At 41.7% G+C, this 12,470-nt stretch overlaps 1 protein-coding gene across 1 annotated transcript in view; it reads left to right on the top strand.

Annotated features, from left to right (window-relative positions):
- The window catches only part of LOC122814368 (zinc finger protein 729-like), a 600,102-nt gene that overhangs the window by 513,537 nt on the left and 74,095 nt on the right, over positions 1-12,470 (top strand). The window lies entirely within an intron of this gene.

Raw genomic sequence — 12,470 nt, 5'->3', positions numbered from 1 at the left:
AAACAAATATTTTATAAAATAACGTGCCGCTCATTTATATAACATTTTTGACAGGCAATTGAAAAAATATTTACAACACAGATCCCCTTTTGTTGTGTCACCTAACTGTATCTGTCAGCCCCATGACTAATGTTTTCTGTGTAAGTTACTGACAGTGAGAAATAACTAAGTGTTGAAGTGACAATGAAACATTGACTACAGAAACTCTTTTTCTGTGTTAAGCCATTTTTACATGTAGGGCAAAGCATTCACCCCAGCCCCAGCCCCTGTGTAAGACTACACTCCCTACAACTTAAATTTCCAAATCCAGTATCAAAGATTTCTAAGGCACCAAAATTAAAGTCATAAATAGTCAAAACTCACGTCTGTGTGATTGCTATGTGTATTGTTTGCACACAAGTCACATGTAAGCCTGGTTATGTGTATCTCTCAGGAATTTTTAACATAACATAATATTGCACATGTTAGATAAAACATATCTCAGTGCAACATAATAAAACTGGAATTGACATAAAATATGAGGAAACATCATGAATTTCAAACATGCCATTTGGGTAAACCCCCAAGGCCCTCACTTTTATCTGTGCTACTTACATTCCTGCTAATTTAATACAACAATTCTGAGACTGTCATCCCTGTGGCGAATGTTATGTTTATTTTCAGGCTTAGCGTAATGTCTTCAAACATTAACATATGTTCTTTACATTTGGGATTCTTCAAAAAAATATTTGAATGCTTTTATTACTGATTATTTTTTTATCCTGCACCTTGATAAAATCCTTTTTAAAGCATTTAATTTCAGGAGCGCACATTTTTAACTTTGAAATGGCTAAAGGTACAGTCTCTGCTGTAATGAAGTAAAGAACCAGTTCATCTGTAAATGTAACAACAAATACTGGAGTCAGGGGCGGCTCGTGGTATCGGACTGCCGGACTGCAGCCCTCCCACCTAGAAAAAAAAAAGAAAAATCTTTAAAACTAAAAAACAAACAGAAAAAAAAAAAAGCATGAGTCCAGACTGCCTTTATCAGCAGTCTGGATAGAGATAGACAGGTACCCAGCAATCATTGCTGCAAATGCACCCAGGAATCAGTGCGGGGACGACTGCACAGAAGAGGAGGTCTGGACTGCTTCGGCTGCAGGCAGATCCAATCAGGATTGAGAGAGGTGAGCTGCTCTCTTGGGACTTTCATTGCGCGGGCTCATTCAGAAGGTAGGTGTAGCAGGTTTTGGTCGCTGGCTGGATTGCTCCGTGTCACAGGTGGTGTTTGCTGCTTCAGGTCGCTGGCTGGATTTAGGTGTTTGGTCGCTGGGTGAGACATACATACATATCAGGTAAGTGTGTGTTGCTTCAGGTCAGTGTGTGTGTGTGTGTGTGTGTGTGTGTGTGTGTGTGTGTGTGTGTGTGTGTGTGTGTGTGTGTGTGTGTGTGTGTGTGTGTGTTGCCCCAGTTACTACATACTGGAGAGCAAATGGTGGTGGATAGAGATACTCAGGCTTGAACCCTGTACCTTGGATGCAGGTGGCAAGGACCTGAATTCCCTATCCACCACCATTTCTAAAAAAAACTTGCAGATTTTTGCCTCATATTTGTTCTGTTCCTCATAAAATCTGTGGTTTCTGTATCTACATTTTTCCTTGCAAAGTCTGTAGTGTAGTGGTGCACTGGTAGCATTGTTGCCTAACAGCTACAGGTTCTCTGGTTTGATTCTTGGCTGGGGTGCCTTCTGTGTGGTGTCTGCAGGTTCTCTCATCTTGCAAAGATGTGATTGGCATTTCTCTCTTCTCTGCTGAAAATTGTCTTTTGTTCCAAGTCAGACTAGTTCCCTGGTTAAATGTTTAGTTCCAAGTCAGACTAGTTTCCTGGTTAAATGTTTAAAAAATAACAGTCATTTGAATTTCAGACTTCATATTCTTCAGAAAGTACATGGTAACACAAAATTGTTCTAGCAGTTGTCTAAGTTTATAACATGGATATTTGAAATTTGTCCCTATTTTTGGGAAAGTATTCCCCCATTATTGGCTTTGTCCAGGTATATGTGCTAAGGTTGAGAGTTATCTATGGTGAGAACTGTACTCTTTGAATGTTTGGGGGCTGTACCCCCCCCCCCCATTACTGGCTTTGTCCACATGTTTTTGCTAAGAGGTTGAGAGCTATAGTGAGAACTGAATTCACTGAATATGTTTGGGGGCTGTATTCCCCCCATTATTGGCTTTGTTCAGGTGTTTTGTGCCAAGAGGTTGACAGCTATGCTGAGAACTGAATTCACTAAATGGTAGCCATTTAAGTTTGTCTTCCTCTCTTTTACAAAACAGCTGATTTGGCATAGTGGTATGTTTCTCTGACTGTTTTGCACAGGGTCCCCTGGGTTAAAGATGTGGCAGTGAAATGTATGGTGGTAACACAGCATTTTATTCTAGCAACTTTCCAACATTATACAAGCAATGTTTAAAATGTGTCCCTGGTTGTCCCCCCCCCAATAAATTTTGGCTTTTTCCAGATTTCCTGTGCTGCAAAGTTCAGAGATACAACTGCGTGTCGAATAGATTTTACAAGGAGCTGAGAGCTGCAGGGGAACAAAACTTTAGTGCTGCTTATTCTGAGTCTGCTTGCATCAATAGCACAACAGGTAGTGTACTAGCTTTTGATGCAGGAGGCTGTGGGTTCTACTCCCACAGTAGATAGATGCATTGCTGATACTGTACTGTGTTGTAAAGTGGGTGGATGCTGCAGTCCTTTTTGGCAAAGATACCTAGAGTAGTAACTATGAACCTGTTATCAGTTTGCCATACAGTCCCTATTAGGATATTACTAGCTTATTTTTTTTTAATGCATGCAACATAGGCAATTTATTCCTCAAGGGCAACAGGCACTTTATTTGTAGATGAATAAACAGTGACATATAAAGTTGTTTGCTAGCAGCAACCTCTTCATTGTTACAGATTTCTTTAATGTGGAATTATTTAGATGACTTTTACTACTTCAGAGATTGTGCATATTTACTGATACTGGTGGACTGTAGAAGGTTGAGTAGACCTATGATGGAAATGTTCTGAAGTGGGTAGTTTTGTCATTGGTGCATGCATTTTGTTTCATTGTTTACTGGAAAAATGTTCAAAACAATAAATTTAAAATGCCATCTAACAACTGTACTGTATTGTACAAGGAATTTAATTTAGTAGAATCAGGAAGGTGTATCAAAGTCAAAGAGCACATGTATGTTTCATGTGCAAGGGGCCTATGATTTGAAAACAGCCCAAAGTTAATCTTTATCTGCCACTGGCAAAATGTATTTTCTTTGAATGTGCGTTTCAAGGGCAGAGAAGTTTTTAATGCTAAGCCTGTTTTCATTGTGAGACTGTGTTGCTTTGTTTAGCAGATGTCTTAGTGATTGTGCTGTAAAATGCAAAATAAAACTTTCAAATGAAAGCCAGATCATCATAGAAGTAAAGCAGTATGCACATTAGTGTTTATGGTAAATGGAGTGAAATAGCCAAGTAATGGATCATTGGAATGGCTGCAGGTGGGAGGGCTCCATTCAACCATGATTTTGTGAGGGGGAAGGGCGGCAAACTCAAAGACAGCCCCAGCTGAACTATACCTCCCAACTGTCCAGATTTTCACAGAATTAATAGATTTTTGCTTCTTATTTTTGGTTTGTTCCTCATAATATTTGTGGTTTTCTGGAAAATCATTTAGGAATGAAGTCACTAAATAATGACACTGAGTTTCAGACTTCATAACCTTCAGAAAAATGCATGCTGAAGTAAGACCTGTTCTATCAACTGTCTCAGTTTATACAAGAGCAATTTTTAGTACTGTTTATATGTTCCCCCAATATATTTGGCCTTGTCCAGATTTATTGCATTAACAGGTTGAGAGGTACATGCAAATAAATTGCTTTATAGAATTAGGCATAGCCAAACCTCTCAACTGTCCCCGAATTTGGCTCAAAATGTTGCTCTTCCCTAATAATCCCTCCGCAAAATAGCAATTTTGGAAGAAAACATGGAGGGTTTACAATTTAGAAATAACTGTAATAATCAGAGTTATAGATTACTTTTATTTCAGAAATGCATGTAGTTTCTTTTATTTTGTCAGCTGCTCAAGCTAGCAGTACTATTATTAAAAAAGTGTCCCTTCTTTGACAGGTTCCCAGCTGTATTGTGTGGCTATTTTATATTTTTGCATCACATTTTTGGTCCATTTTTCATAAAATTTTTTTTGGCAAATTAGTGGTAAATCATTAAAGATTGAAGTTAGAAAATAATGACAGACATTTGAGTTTCAGATTTCATATCCTTCAGAAAATTCATACTAATGCAAGACCTACTATTCTATTATCTTTCTAAGTTTATAAGAGCAATATTTAAAAATTGTCCTTATTTTTGGGCCTTTGTCCCACTTCTATGTATGGCTTTGCTCTGAGGGTGAGGTATGACAAATGTGTCAGGGCCATCAGTCAGCCAGAGACATTTCAAATTGTGACATACTTGTTGCACCCCACTCCCCCATGTAGTGACTCTGGATGTGTCCAAGAAAGGCAAGGAGCAGTTGTGCAGTGTAAATGTGCAGGGTATCCCCCATGCAGTGTAAATGTGCAGGGTATCCCCCCATCCAAGGTAGACACAAGTACTACAGTGGCTTTTCATCTGTTCTTGATTTTGCAAAATGGTCTGGTTTCTGTCATATTTTTGTACTGTTGATTTATGCTTATTACTCAAAGTGCCTGTTGCTCTGTGTTTTAAGTAGCAATGCTTTGATGACCATCAGGTAAGCTTGTCTGAGATCATAACATGCAATTAAGCTTTAATAAGCATACTGTTAAAGAATTGCCAACATTGAAGCCTTTCTGTTGTTGCCATGCAGAGAATACTTAACTAGATAATGTATAAGCGTTGGGTATTGAAATGCATATGACAGTATTTGTAATAAAGGACAGGATTACACTATTTTAAGAAGATCATTACACTTGTTGGAGACTTCCAGTGATCTCTGAGGGCTTTACCCGTAAACTAAACAGAATGCCATTCATGTGTGGTCCATAACCTGTACAGTAATCCTTTAAGCAATGTATCTTGAGCTTGTTTGCTTTTCATTTTTTACTTTGATCATGTTTTCCCCATGAAACAAGTAGATGTCAGGCAGCAGGTCTTTTTTGGATAAGAAACATTTTTACAAGTGGGGACATCACAGAGATTGCTACTTTCAGCATGTTACTTGGTACTTTAATAAAGCTGAAGATAAATTATAATGCAGTGCAAGGAGAAGCGGTTTGAGTTGAGTGCTGCTTGTTTTTTTATACTTGATTTTGACTGACATTTCAGTAATGTATTTAAAAAGTAATTTATTTTTTCATGCCTCACCAACCTTTTTGTTTCCATCTAGATATTAAGTAAGCTGTCAAGCAGCCACTGCATTGAAATATTTTTATTCTTTTACACTTCATTTGTCTTGATTGGACTCTCATAATGAGGGTTTGGCACCCAGGGCAGAATATTTAATTAAAGTTTAGTTTTTGTGGTTTTGAGCATAGCTCCTCTCCTTTCTAGTTGTCCGCACCCCTTCCCATTGACCCCACCCATTCGGCTATCTCCTGCAGCCCCCCTTTGATTCGAAGTCACCAGCCGCCACTGACTGGAGTGTGTTAAAATGTGAAGGCTGCTTGGCAGATTACATGTTGGTTCCAGCTTTAGCAGTAGTAGAAGCAGGTTCTGTTTCCTGTCAGGGTACTGCTGCTCGCTGGTGGGACACATCTAGTACTCTAATCCTGGACCCTGCCCTCTCTAACACCTCACCAGGACCATTCTTCGCTGTGCTGAGATTCAATGTTCTATAATACACTGCCCCTGGACCCTGCCATCTCTGACCGCTCCCCAGGTCTATGTGCAGAGAGTCAGTGCTCTGTAATACACTGCCTCTCTGACCCCTCCCCAGGTCTATGTGCAGAGATTCAGTGCTCTGTAATACACTCCCCCTGGACACTGCCCTCTCTGACCCCTCCCCAGGTCTCTATGCAGAGATTCAGTGCCCTTTAATACACTGCCTAAGATCCTGCCCTCTCTGACTCCTCCCCAGGTGTCTGTGCAGAGATTCAGTGCTTACTAATACACTGCCCACTGGACCCTGCCCTCTCTGACCCCTCCCCAGATATCTGTGCAGAGACTCAGTGCTCTCTAATACACTGCCCAGGACCCTGCTCTCTGTCACTTCAGAGATGCAGCAGGTGTGTTTTACTACATTACATCAAAGGATAAAAAATAGGATCCAGACTTCTGATGGGAACCTGACTTCTGAAAGCTGTATTAATAGAATAGATCTTGTAAACAAACAGTTACATTAATTCTCTAAACTGGTCAGTTACACTCATTATCCCCGTCTCCTAAACCTATGGTCCCAAAAACTAGTGAAGTACAAATTCTAAAGGTTCACTATAGTTGTAGTAATGATTTCCAGCCCTCTTAAATGATGCTAGTTTTTGTGATTGATTATTCAAAATTGTACAAATATATAAAATGCGTTAAACATTGGCCTTTCTAGTCTAAGTTAAGGCTGGTAAAAGGCTGCGAACAAATCTGTTCAATGTATAATTTAAAAATGAATTTCTAATGTAAAGACTTTAGCCTAAACTAGACTTGCATTCTTCTAAGATATGTGCATTAAAACAGTAATAAATGGTCAAGATAAAAAGATGTACTTTCCTTTATTGTTCGCTTTTGTGTAGAGTTTGTGACCATAGAGAGGGGTAGTACTTATGTTTTGTTCTAGAATGGGGCAGGTAGAACATTGACTGTGGTAATGGTGTGTAGATAAATCAAACTTGACCAAAGAGTAGGAAGTATGTGGAAGTATGCAGACTCCACTGGGTAAGGGGGGAGGGTCACATACTTTGCTTTTAATCACATAGTAATTAGTGTAATAGGACTGGTAAAAAATGCTTTGCATCTAGATGATTAGTACAGATAAATGCATTTGGTCATTAATTTATTATTAAGTGCTATATTTAGGATTTTGAAATATTGGTCATGAAATTAAAGCATCAGAAAAAATGAAATATTAGAAGACTATTGCTGTGAAAAGTAAAAATGAGAAATATTTAAAATGTGAAATGTAAGACAAAAAATTAAGAAAGAGGAGAAAGCTTTGTAGTGGTAAATGGAATACGAGGCAGTAAAGTTGTTAGTCTGAGGCAGAAAAGAAAGACATGAACCAGACTGAAGAGACAAGAGAAAACACATTTTTGGTAGCAAGGATGAACTGATAAAAGGCAAATGTAAGAAACAGCAGGAGATCTTAGAGTCATCACATATGTAGAAATGTCTAACTAGAGGGAAGAGCGTAGGTAACCATAGTAATAATCACCTGGTCATGGTGTGGAGCTGCTGTGTCCCACTGAACCTTAGAGGTGTGCTGCCTGGAACATTATGTACCTAGGGCACAGGTAACCATAGTAATAATCCCCTTGTCATGACATGGGGCTGTTGTGTCCCACTGAACCTTAGAGGTGTGCTGCCTGGAACATTATGCACCTAGGGCACAGGTAACCATAGTAATAAACACCTTGTCATGGCGTGGGGCTGCTGTGTCCCACCAAACCTTCGAGGTGTGCTACCTGGAACATTATGCATCTAGGATACAGGTAACCATAGTAATAATCTCTTTTGTCATGGTGTGGGGCTGCTGTGTCCCACTGAACCTTAGAGGTGTGCTGCCTGGAATATTATGTACCTAAGGCACAAATAACCGTAGTAATAATCACCTTGTCAAGGTATGGGGCTCCTGTGTCCCAGTAAACCTTAGAAGTGTGTTGCCTGGAACATTATGTACCTAGGGCACAGGTAACCATAGTAATAATCCTCTTGTCATGACATGAGACTGTTGTGTCCTACTGAACCTTAGAGTTGTGCTGCCTGGAACATTATGTACCTAGTGCACAGGTAACCATAGTAATAATCCCCTTGTCATGACATGGGGCTGTTGTGTCCCACTGTATCCTAGAGATGTGCTGCTTGGAACATTATGCACCTAAAGCACAGGTAACCATAGTAATAATCCCCTTGTCATGACATGGGTCTATTGTGTCCCATTGAATTTTAGAGGTGTGCTGCCTGGAATATTATGTACCTAGGGCACAGGTAACCATAGTAATAATCACCTTGTCATGGTATGGGGCTCCTGTGTCTCAGTAAACCTTAGAGGTGTGCTGCCTGGAACATTATGTACGTAGGGCACAGGTAACCATAGTAATAATCCCCTTGTCTTAACATGGGGCTGTTGTGTCCCACTGAACCTTAGAGGTGTGCTGCCTGGAACATTATGTACCTAAAGCACAGGTAACCATAGTAATAATCCCCTTGTCATGATGTGGGGCTGTGTCCCAGTAAACCTTAGAGGTGTGCTGCCTGGAACATTATGTACCTAAAGCACAAGTAACCATAGTAATAATCTCCTTGTCATGACGTGAAGCTGTGTCCCATTGAACCTTAGAAGTGTGCTGCCTGGAACATTATGTACCTAAACCACAGGTAACCATAGTAATAATCCCCTTGTCATGACATGGGGCTGTTGTGTCCCACTGAACCTTAGAGGTGTGCTGCCTGGAACATTATGCACCTAGGACACAGGTAACCATAGTAATAATCTCCTTGTCATGGTGTGGGGCTGCTGTGTCCCACTGAACCTTAGAGGTGTGCTGCCTGGAATATTATGTACCTAAGGCACATGTAACTGTAGTAATAATCACCTTGTCAAGGTATGGGGTTCCTGTGTCCCAGTAAACCTTAGAAGTGTGTTGCCTGTATCATTATGTACCTAAACCACAGGTAACCATAGTATTAATCCCCTTGTCATGACATGGGGCTGTTGTGTCCCACTGAACCTTAGAAGTGTGCTGCCTGGAACATTATGTACCTAGCGCACAGGTAACCATAGTAATAATCCCCTTGTCATGACATGGGGCTGTTGTGTCCCACTGAACCTTAGAGGTGTGCTGCCTGGAACATTATGCACCTAGGGCACAGGCAACCATAGTAATAATCCCCTTGTCATGACATGGGGCTGTTTTGTCTCACTGAACCTTAGCGGTGTGCTGCCTGGAACATTATGCACCTAGGGCACAGGTAACCATAGTAATAAACACCTTGTCAAGGCGTGGGGCTGCTGTGTCCCACAAACCTTCGAGGTGTGCTACCTAGAACATTATGCACCTAGGACACAGGTAACCATAGTAATAATCCCCTTGTCATGACATGGGGCTGTTGTGTCCCACTGTATCCTAGAGATGTGCTGCCTGGAACATTATGCAGCTAAAGCACAGGTAACCATAGTAATAATCCCCTTGTCATGACATGGGTCTATTGTGTCCCACTGAATTTTAGAGGTGTGCTGCCTGGAATATTATGTACCTAGGGCACAGGTAACCATAGTAATAATCACCTTGTCATGGTATGGGGATCCTGTGTCCCAGTAAACCTTAGAGGTGTGCTGCCTGGAACATTATGTACGTAGGGCACAGGTAACCATAGTAATAATCCCCTTGTCTTAACATGAGGCTGTTGTGTCCCACTAAACCTTAGAGGTGTGCTGCCTGGAACATTATGCACCTAGGGCACAGGTAACCATAGTAATAATCCCCTTGTCATGAGATAGGGCTGTTGTGTCCCATTGAACCTTAGAGGTGTGCTGCCTGGAACATTATGTACCTAGGGCACAGGTAACCATAGTAATAATAACCTGGTCATGGTGTGGAGCTGCTGTGTCCCACTGAACCTTAGAGGTGTGCTGCCTGGAACATTATGTACCTAGGGCACAGGTAACCATAGTAGTAACCCCCTTGTCATGGTGTGGGGCTGTTGTGTCCCAATGAACCTTAAAAGTGTGCTGCCTGGAACATTATGTACCTAGCGCACAGCTAACCATAGTAATAAACACCTTGTCATGGCATGGGGCTGCTGTGTCTCGCCGAACCTTCGAGGTTGTTGCCTGGAACATTATGCACCTAAGACACAGGTAACCATAGTAATAATCCACTTGTCGTGACATGGGGCTGTTGTGTCCCACTGAACCTCAGAGGTGTGCTGCCTGGAACATTATGTACCTAGCACACAGGTAACCATAGTAATAAACACCTTGTCATGGCGTGGGGCTGTTGTGTCCCAGTAAACCTTAGAGGTGTGCTGCCTAGAACATTATGTACCTAAAGCACAGGTAACCATAATAATAATCCCCTTGTCATGATGTGGGGCTGTGTCACAATAAATCTTAGACGTGTGCTGCCTGGAACATTATGTACCTAAAGCACAAGTAACCATAGTAATAATTCCCTTGTCGTGGCATGGGGCTGTTGTGTCCCACTGAACCTTAGAGGTGTGCTGCCTTGAATATTATGTATCTAGCTCACATGTAACCATAGTATAATCCCCTTGTCATGAAATGGGGCTGTTGTGTCCCACTGAACCTTAGAGGTGTGCTGCAAGAAACATTATGCACCTAGGGCACCGGTAACCATAGTAATAATCCCATTGTCATGATATGGGGCTGTTGTGTCCCACTGAACCTTAGAGGTGTGCTTCCTGGAGCATTATGTACTTAGCACACAGGTAACCATAGTAATAATCCCCTTGTCATGACATGGGGCTGTTGTGTCCCACTGAACCTTAGAGCTGTGCTGCCTGGGACATTATGCACCTAGGGCACAGGTAACCAAATTAATAAACACCTTGTCATGACGTGGGGCTGCTGTGTCCCACCGAACCTTCGAGATGTGCTACCTGGAACATTATGCACCTAGGGCTCAGATAACCATAGTAATAATCTCCTTGTCATGGTGTGGGGCTGCTGTGTCCCAGTAAACCTTAGAAGTGTGTTGCCTGGAACATTATGTACCCAGGGCACAGGTAACCATAGTAATAATCCTCTTGTCATGACATGGGGCTGTTGTGTCCTACTGAGCCTTAGAGGTGTGCTTCCTGGAGCATTATGTACTTAGCACACAGGTAACCATAGTAATAATCCCCTTGTCATGACATGGGGCTGTTGTGTCCCACTGTACCCTAGAGATGTACTGCCTGGAACATTATGTACCTAGCGCACAGGTAACCATAGTAATAACCTCTTTGTCATGGTGTGGGGCTGCTGTGTCCCAGTAAACCTTAGAAGTGTGTTGCCTGGAACATTATGTACCTAGGGCACAGGTAACCATAGTAATAATCCTCTTGTCATGACATGGGGCTGTTGTGTCCTACTGAGCCTTAGAGGTGTGCTTCCTGGAGCATTATGTACTTAGCACACAGGTAACCATAGTAATAATCCCCTTGTTATGACATGGGGCTGTTGTGTCCCACTGTACCCTAGAGATGTGCTGCCTGGAACATTATGTACCTAGAGCACAGGTAACCATAGTAATAATCGTCTTGTCATGACATGGGGCTGTTGTGTCCTACTGAGCCTTAGAGGTGTGCTTCCTGGAGCATTATGTACTTAGCACACAGGTAACCATAGTAATAATCCCCTTGTTATGACATGGGGCTGTTGTGTCCCACTGTACCCTAGAGATGTGCTGCCTGGAACATTATGTACCTAGCGCACAGGTAACCATAGTAATGAACCCCTTGTCATGGCGTGGGCTGTTGTATCCCACTGAACCTTCAAGGTGTGCTGCCTGAAACATTATGTACCTGGGAGGGCATTCCATGCTCATCAGGTATGAGGAGATAAATTAGACAAAAACAATCCAAAAGAAGGTCCTCATTATGTTTCAGTGGCATCTGGTCTCTTTGTGGAGGGGAACTTCCCCTATTTTGATTTTTTTCTGTCCTACCTGTGAGTCAGTTTATCAAGCCAAGAGATGACATAGGGATTTATTCACAGTTTGTTTAGCTTTTCTACTATGCCTGAGTGGGGATTGTGTCAAAAGCTTTGGCCAGGTCGAGGTATGTGGTGTTACCGTTTTGCCTTCATCCATTGCTTTGGTGACCTTTTCAGAAAAAAGAAAATCCACCAGGTTGAGTAAGCAAGGCCTGCCCATCCTACCTCTGACTCATTTAGCAATCTAGGAGATGACATAGGGATTTATTCCCAGTTGTCAAAAGCTTTGGTAAGGTTGAGGTATGTGGTGTGTACCATTTTGCCTTCATCCATTGCTTTGTTGACCTTTTCAGAAAAAAAAAATCCACCAGGTTGAGTAAGCATGGCCTGCCCATGACTAATCCAAACTGAGACTGGTTTAGTGTTTGGTGGTTCCTATATCTTGATCAGTTCCATGGTAAGTCTTTCCATGGCTTTGCATATGAGGCCGGTCAGACTTATGGGTCTGTAATTGCCTTGGTTAATGGAAGGGCCTCTCTTATGCAGGGGAATGACTGTAGCTGTTCTCCACTCACTTGGTACAAAATCTGTATGCAGGCTGATATTGAACAGTGTTGTTAAGGGTGTGGCTAAATCGTGTTTCATGCTATTTAAGATGCGTCCAG

This window comes from Protopterus annectens, chromosome 10.part0, assembly GCF_019279795.1.
Source record: "Protopterus annectens isolate FY-2018-M chromosome 10.part0, PAN1.0, whole genome shotgun sequence".
In the NCBI taxonomy this organism is placed as follows: domain Eukaryota; kingdom Metazoa; phylum Chordata; order Ceratodontiformes; family Protopteridae; genus Protopterus; species Protopterus annectens.
This window is presented reverse-complemented; position numbering and strand designations above follow the sequence as displayed.